Genomic DNA, 8,914 nt, shown 5'->3' with positions numbered 1-8,914 from the left:
GATTTTAGGCGCTTAAAGGTAGATGTAATAGAATATGTTATAATATATATATATATATATATATATATATATATATATATATATAGTTTTGCATTCTAGTATTGCACATGTGCCCCTTATGTCTTATAGATAAGCTCCCAAGAATCGACTGTAGTACGTTGTTATCTTTGCCTATATTCAAATAATAGAATGATAAAATCCTTATATAGTTACACTTATGCAGTTATTAGATGAGGAGTACCACAAGATGAGCATGGGGTTGTGGAAGGGCTATTCAGAGAGAGACGGGAGAGCTGTCTAACCCTACCCCATCAGGTGGTTTAGGATTCGGGCTAGAAAAAATCAGAGATATAGTCCATCAAGTGTTGATCGAGAATCAAGATAGACCCACACTTGAAAATATACCTAGAGATGCCATCCGAGATAAGATTAGAAGTGAGATTCGCGAGGAGGTCATAGAAGAAATAAAAAATGAATGAGGAATGAGGGGAGAGGAGAAGTTGGAGCTCAAAGGCGGTTTGAGCCCATTTATTCCTTACCTAGTCAACATACCCCTCATGAATTTAAAGGTACTAAAAAGCCTTTTGTGGCTGATGAGTGGATCAAGTAGGTGGAAAGTACCATGGATTTGTCTCCTATAACTGATAGAGAAAAAGTTCGGTATGCCATTTTCTTGATGAGGGGAGAGGCTCGTGTATGGTATGACCTAGTTAAAGAAATCAGAAATGTGGATCTGATGACCTGGTAGGACTTCAGAAGGGTATTTGAGGTGTAATATAGAATAACTGATATGGTAGCAGTCAAAGTTCAGGAATTCATTTCTTTGCAGCAAGGGGAGGGTTCAGTAAAGGATTATTCTACCCATTTTGATGACTTATCTAGTTTTGCTCTAGGTATGGTGAGTACACCTAGTCTTTGACTGGATAGATTTCTTTAGGGCCTTAGATCGGAGATAGCCTTGCATGTGCTAGCTAGACCATAACCTCCTCAAACTTATAAAAAAAGGCATTGGAGAGAGCATTGAGGTTGGAGGTATATGTTAATAAGCTACCCAGGAATGCACATTCCATGACAACACTTCCATCAATGACAACACCCTAGATAGTGATGCCAAGTTGGTCAGCTCTACCTGCTTTGTTGACTGTTTCAGCACCTACTATAACATCAGGAGGTAGTTCAATTGGCTCCAGTTTCATAAACAATAGGGGAAAAAGAAAATTCCAGTCAAAAGCAAATAGAAAAGACGGGAAGAGTGACAAGAAGCCTAAAAAAGAAAAAAATTCCCCAGTGTTAGATTTGTTGGAAATGTCATAGTGGGGAATGTTGGTACCGACAGAAACAAAGATTTGTTATAGATACCGACAGCTAGGGCATATAGTAAAGGATTGCCAGAGTACCGAAGTGCCAGTCCTGATACAACCACAACAAATCTTGATTATGTCAGTACAGCTAGGGAGAGGTTCTAATGCACGAGTCTATACAACTACCCATAGTCAGGTAGAGGCTAGCTTATCTGCTGTTACTGGTCAGCTCTTATTCCACTCTATTTCCTTGTATGCATTGATTGATTTAGGAGTTACACACTCCTTTAATGCACCAAGGGTTATTGAAAGGGTACATTTAATACCTATTAGATCTACCCATTCCATTAGAGTTGAGATGTCGGATGGTAGGAGTGTGATTACTGATAAGATGTTAAGGGACCAGAGGGTAGTGATACATGGGAGAGAGTTAAATATGGACTTGATTGTCTTTGATATACCCGATTTTGATATTACCCTGGGCATGAATTTCTTAGAAAGATATGGAGTCGAGATTGACTATAGAAAGAAAAAAACTCAATTCCAACTCGACAGTGGGGATCACTTCAATTTCGGATAGGGCCATTTGTCTAGTATAATGATCAGCAATGTCAAGACACAAAAATTGTTGAAAAAAGGGTGTACAGGATATTTAGCTCATGTTGTACATGAACGTGATATTCAAAGATTGGGTGTTCAAGATGTCCTAATAATATGAGATTTCCCAAATGTTTTTGGGACTTGTGGTTACTAAGGAAAATATAGCTATAGACCTAGTAAAGTGGAAACAATACTTGAATGGGCAAGGCCGAAGACGGTGAAAGAGATCAGAAGCTTTTAAGGGCTAGCCGACTATTACAGGAGATTTGTACAAGGTTTTGCTCGGTTGGCCAGGCCACTTACAACTCTTACTAGACAAAGAACTCTATTTCTATGGACTAATGCTTGTTAAAAGAGTTTCTAAGAGCTAAAAAGACAGTTGACTACAACTCCTATTTTAGTATTACCAGAGGAGGGTGTAGACTATGATATTTATTGCGATGCCTCACATAATGGCTTGAGAGTCATGCTAATACAGAAGGGTAAGGTGATGGCATATGCCTCTCAACAATTAAAAAATTATGAAACACTTTACCATACCCATGATTTAGAATTAGTGGCAGTGGTTTTTGTTTTAAAAATTTGGAGGCATTATTTATATGGAATTAAATATAATATCTACATCGACCATAAAAGTCTAAAATATTTTTTCACTTAGAAAGACTTGAATATGCCACAAAGAAAATGGTTGGAGCTAGTCAAAGATTATGAATGTGACATTAAATATCAACCGGGTAAAGCAAATGTGGTAGTCGATGCCTTGAGTAGAAAGATTGTCATAGCTCATCTCACCACTCAGGTATAACTATAGGAAGAGTTTCAGAAGGAACAAATTGAGATGTTAGGGAGTCAGGTGACCAGATTAGAAATTCAACCTAATCTCCTCAATGAAATAAGAGAGAAGTAAGTAGAAGATTTGTGGTGCTAGAAAGTGAGTCAATAGATATGTGAATAGAAAACAACTAAGTTTCAAATGATTGATGGCATGCTTAGGTTTAGAAATAGTGTATGTATTCCCCAAGATTTGGAATTGAGAAAGAAAATCTTAAGTGAAACACATGATACACTTTACATTGCCCACCCTGGGGGAGTAAAAATGTATCAAGATTTAAAAAAAATTTATTGGTGGATAGGTAAAAAGAAAGATATTGGTGATTATGTAGCCAAGTGCTTGATATGTCAACAGGTTAAGGCCAAGCATTAGAGACCTTCAGGTTTGCTCCACCCATTTAGTATTCCTGAATGGAAGTGGGAAGATATTTCAATGGATTTCATCATTGGCCTACCTCAAGTACAGAAAAGCTATAATGCATTATAGGTGATTGTAGATAGATTGACTAAATTGACACATTTTATTCCAGTGAAAGATAGTTTTGCTTTAGATCAATTGGCCTAGATTTATGTACAGGAAATTGTGAGATTACATGGCATACCCAAAACTATTATGTCAGATAGAGACCCTAGATTTGTTTCAGCTTTTTGGGGTAGTTTATAGAGAGCATTAGGTACTAGGTTGGCATTTAGCATAATATATCATCTTCAAACAGATGGCCAGACAGAAAGGGTGATTCAAATACTAGAGGATATGTTGAGGGTCTGTTGTTTAGATTATAAAATGACTTGGCATGAAATGGTTCCGTTCATAGAATTTGCATATAATAATAGCTACCAGTCCACCATTAAAATGACACCATATGAGGCTCTTTATGGAAGAAAGTGTAGATCTCTATTACATTGGGATGACATAGGAGAGCGAGCAGATTTAAGTTAAGTTCTTGGGCTTGAGTTAACCTAGAGGATGGTGGAAGACATAAAGATTATCAAGACTAGATTGAAGCAAGCTTAGGACAGACAAAAGAGCTATATAGATTTAAAAAAGAAAGAAATAGAGTTTCAACCAAGTGACAAAATTTTTGTGAAAGTAGCCCCTTACAAGCACGTGATGAGATTTGGAAGAAAAGGGAAACTTACTCTAAGATTTATTAGCCTATTCGAAATTTTAGAAAGAATGGGCAAGGTGGCTTATAGACTTGCACTTCCACCTAGTATTGATCAAGTTCATAACGTATTTCATATTTCTTAGCTAAAAAAGTACATCAACGACCCTTCACAAGTATTGAAATCAGATGATGTGGAATTAAAAGAAGATTTAGCTTATGAGGAGCGACCGATGTAGATACTAGACAGAAAAATAAAAGAGCTATGAAATAAGACAATTCCATTAGTGAAAGTATTATAGAAGAATCATAAGGTGGAAGAAGCCACATGAGAGGTTAAGCAACAAATGAGAGAGAGATTTCTCAACCTATTTGTTTAAATTTCGAGGATGAAATTCTTTTAAGAGGGAAGAAATGTAACACTCGGATTTAGGTATGTCAGTAAACTGTACTTCTAAAATTACCCCTAGAGTTGATTTTATAATTTGTTGTTTAAAGAAATTGTAAAAAAATTATTTAAAACCACTAAATGAGCAATCATTTTCAAAGGGGGTAAAATGGTCATTTTAGAAGGATTTAAGAGACAAAGTGGGAATATAAATTGAATGGCACACTTGAAATTATATAATTGTGCTAAGGGTTTTTGGTAATTGGCTAAGGATAAAATAGTCATTTATAAAGAAGGTTAAGGGTAAATTAGTAAAAAATGTTTATAAAACAACCAAACTATTCATTTTCTTCTTCTTTGGCCGAGAATTCTCCATAATTTTACTAAAGTTTTTCTTCAAACAAAAATTCACCAAAAAACCTAGTTAAACCACCTAATTTCCAAAGCCTCCAGTTATAAAAAGTATAAATTTATCAATTTTGGTAAGTTCTAAGGTAAAAAGTTTAGTTTTTAAGAGATGTCAAGTTTAGAGTTTTGATGGATGATTATGTTATTGGTTGATTAAGACTGCTAGGAAGAAGAAAAGAAGAAGGATAGACTTAAATCACCTAATTAGCAAAAAAAAGGTAAGAATTTCATACTTTACATACTTGAAGTAATTTGAGTTAGATTATCCAAATAACCTTTATTTGTATAAGTGTGTAGGGTATAAAATTAAGGTGATTTATGCTTAAAAGAATAAAGAAATTCATTAGGACTTATGATGTAATTTTTTACCATAAGGGTATTTTAGACATTTCTTATTCGTAGGGTTAGCTTAGTTGATTTTGTGTATTGAGTATGTGAGAAATGATGAATTGATTGAATAATTTGCACTAAGGGTAGGCATATAACTTTTGGCCATAAGGATAAAAATATCATTTTATGTGATATAGGTTAATTTTTCTAATTATGTGCATAATATGTGTAAAAGCCATTATAATAAATATGTATATTCATATGAAATGCATGAGATATATGTAAATGTATAAGAAAATAATCTGATGCTTGATGAGGCTTGAAAAGAATAAAGAAAAACAATAAATAGACATATTTCATCTTATGGTTATACATTATACATGAGAAATCATAGTATATGCATGATTTTAGAAAAATAAAGAAAGTGGAAAAACATTTTCTAAGTTATGTATGTTTTCAGAAAATGGAAAACAAGTGTTTTTGGTTTTATAATGACTCATATGATACAGGAAAGTAGAATGCGTGCTTAAGATTCTTACACACGAGTTGTACTATGTGGAAGCAAAGAAGGATATCAGCTGTATGGTGTGGACAACAAAGAAATATATCAGCTATACTGTGTGGACAACAAAAAAATATGTCAGCTGTACTGTGTAGACAACAAAGAAAAAAATAGTGAAATATGCATGTAAGAGAGGATTGTACCTCATATGGTGACTGCAAGTATTGTCCTATGTAGTATAGACAAGTCAATGAAAATATTTGACAAAAAAAAAATTAGCAAATATTTTATGAAAGTCATTTGCATTAGAATCATGTATGCAAACCTATGTGGCTGATAAAAAGTTGAGAAAGATGTACAATCACAAAATAGAAAAGTCATGGTACTCATACATACATAAATCATAATGAGTGAATCATATTTGTATAGTAAGAAAATGAATAAATGTGTGAATGAAGAGAATTATGATATGTGTTTAATGTGTGTTCTATGTTAATTATTTTTATGTGAATAGCCCAGACATGCTGAGTATGGAAAGATTAGTACTGGTAAAGAGTTGCAGTAAAGGTTTCCGGGAAGCACTAGAGAGACATAAAGCTATGGGAGGAGAGAACCACATTTTTATCGATTTATATGTTTTTTTTTTTTGTCTATGTGCATATATGTATGTATATGTGACTTTATGTGTATATATATATCTCCTTGACGTATATAGGTGCATATGTGTGTGTATATATATATATATATATATACACATTTTGGTTCTTATATGTATATATGTAGTTATTGTATTGATGTGCCTATACCTCTATCTGATGGATAGTATTCACTCATAGGAATATATATATATATCTTTCTTATTATTGGATATATGTGATTGCATGTGTGTGTGTATATATATATATATATATATATATATACAGGGTATTAAAAAAAAAATTTCCCTGAACCCTTTAAAATGGGGGAACTCTTGCTGTTTTTCTATAACAGACCTATTTGTTAGAGGTTACTACTATGAATTACAAAAGTTATGGGCGTAATGTAGAATTTATTGTAACATCCGAATTCAGGTGTGTTAGTAAACTCCACTTCCAAAATTACCCCTCGAATGAATTTTATAACTTGTTGTGTAAAGAAATTGCAAAAAAATTAGAGAAAACTACTAAATGAGCAATATTTTTCAAAGGAGGTAAAATGGTCATTTTATAAAGATTCAAGGGACAAAGTGAGAATTAAAATTGAAGGGCACACTTGAAATTATATGGTGGTGCTAAGGGTTTCTGGAAATTGGCTAAGGATAAAATAGTAATTTATGGAAAAGATTAAGGGCAAAATGGTCCAATAGTCTTATAAATTTATTTCTATTCATTTTCTCTTCCATTTTGCCGAGAACCTCCATTGTTTGAGCTAAAAACTTTCCTTAACCAAAATTCGTTCAAAAACCTAGCTAAACCACCTAATTTCCAGAGGCCCCAGTTATAAAAAGTGTAGATCTGTCAATTCTGGTCAGTTCTAAGGTAAGAAATTTAATTTTTAAGATATGTAAAATTTGGGAGTTTGATGGATGATTATATTTTTGGTTGATTAAGGTTGTCAAGAAGAAGAAAAGAAGGTGAATAAGCTTAAATCACCTATTTGGCAAAGAAAAAGTAAGAATTTCATACTTTACATACTTAAAGTAAATTTGAGTTAGGTTATTTAAATAACCTTTACTTATATCAGTATGTAAGGTATTAGAATTAAGGTGATTTATGCTTAAAAGGATAAAGAAATTCATTAGGATTCATGATGTAATTTTAGGCCATAAGGGTAAAAAGGTAATTTTGGCCATAAGGGCAAAAATGTCATTTTATGCGATATAGGTTAATGTTGTTTAATTATGTGCATGTTATATGAAATAACCCTTATATTAAGCCTATATTGTATAATTGAAATTAATTTGAGGCATGATATATATATATATATATAAATGCGTGAGCAAATAATATGATGTTTGAGAATGAATGAAAAGAATAAGGGAAAATAACAAATGCGCATATTTCATAATATGGTTATATATGCATACATGAGGAATCATAACATATGCATGATTTAGAAAAAAATAAAGAAAGAGGAAAAATATTTTCTAAGTCATGCATGCTTTCATAATGACTCATATGATACAGGAAAGCAGAAAACATACTTAAAATCCTTACACGTCAGTTGTACTGTGTGGACAGCAAATAAAATAATCGGTTGTACTGTGTGGACAACCAGCTGTACTGTGTGGACAACAAAGAAAAGAAAAATATCAGCTGTACTGTGTGGACAGCAAAAGAAAAATATCAGCTGTACTGTGTGGACAACAAAAGAAAAATATTAGCTGTACTGTGTGGACAGCAAAGAAAATATTAGCTGTACTGTGTGGACAGCAAAGAAAAAAAAAATATGCGTGCAAGAGAGAATTATACTTTGTATGGTGACTGCAAGTACTATCATATGTACTCTAGATCGATCAATAAGAAAGAGAGAGAAACAAATTAGTAGATATTTTTATGAAAGTTATTTACATTAGAATTATGCATACAAGCTTGTGTGGCTGATAAAGAGTTGAGAAAGATGTATGATCAGAAAATAGAAAAGTCATGACACTCATACATGCATAAATCATAACGACTGAATCATATCTGTATAGTAAGAAAATGAATAAATTGATGAAAAAAGAGGATTCTGACATGTGTTTAATGCGTGTCCGTGTCAATAATTGTATATATATGAATAGCCCAGACACGCTGAGTATGAAAGAGATTAATACTGGTATGAAATACTTTAAGTATTGAGTATGATTTTCTTACTGAGCTATAGTCGCTCACTCCGTTTAATTTAATATTTTACAGGTAAAGAAATGCAGCAAAGGTTCCCGGGAAGCACTAATGAGACATGAGGCTGAGGGATGAAGGCACCATATTGTTGTTATTTTTTTTGGTAAGTAATAATTTTATACCAAGAGAAAAGGATTTACAATGGCTTATCTAGGACAAAGCCCCTAGATTTAGCCTAATCATGCAATCCTAGGACAAACCCCTAGGTATTGCAAATAACACAAGAACAAAAGAACAAAAGCATTACATATAAACTCCAAATATCACCATTCATCAAAACAAAAATCAGTCTACATGGACTACATGAAAATCGAAGGGGAGAAACCCCATTTGCTTGCAATGTATTCATTTCCTCTAGTCTTGCTTACCTTGTTCAAGCATGTCACCCGAACTCTAACACATTCCTTTATAAGCACCATTACTCTTTCCCTCGGTAGACCTCCTCTTCCAAAGCAAATGTCATTTCTAACCTTCCAAATATAATAGATGGCAGCACCGAAGCTTAACTTGCTCACAATGTTCTTAAAGTTGTCTTTCTTCCATTTTCTATATGTTTTGATATATATGCGAATATATGCCTATATATA

The sequence above is a fragment of the Mangifera indica genome, chromosome 1 (assembly GCF_011075055.1).
Source record: "Mangifera indica cultivar Alphonso chromosome 1, CATAS_Mindica_2.1, whole genome shotgun sequence".
Lineage (NCBI taxonomy): Eukaryota > Viridiplantae > Streptophyta > Magnoliopsida > Sapindales > Anacardiaceae > Mangifera > Mangifera indica.
Note: the sequence above shows the minus strand (reverse complement) of the source record.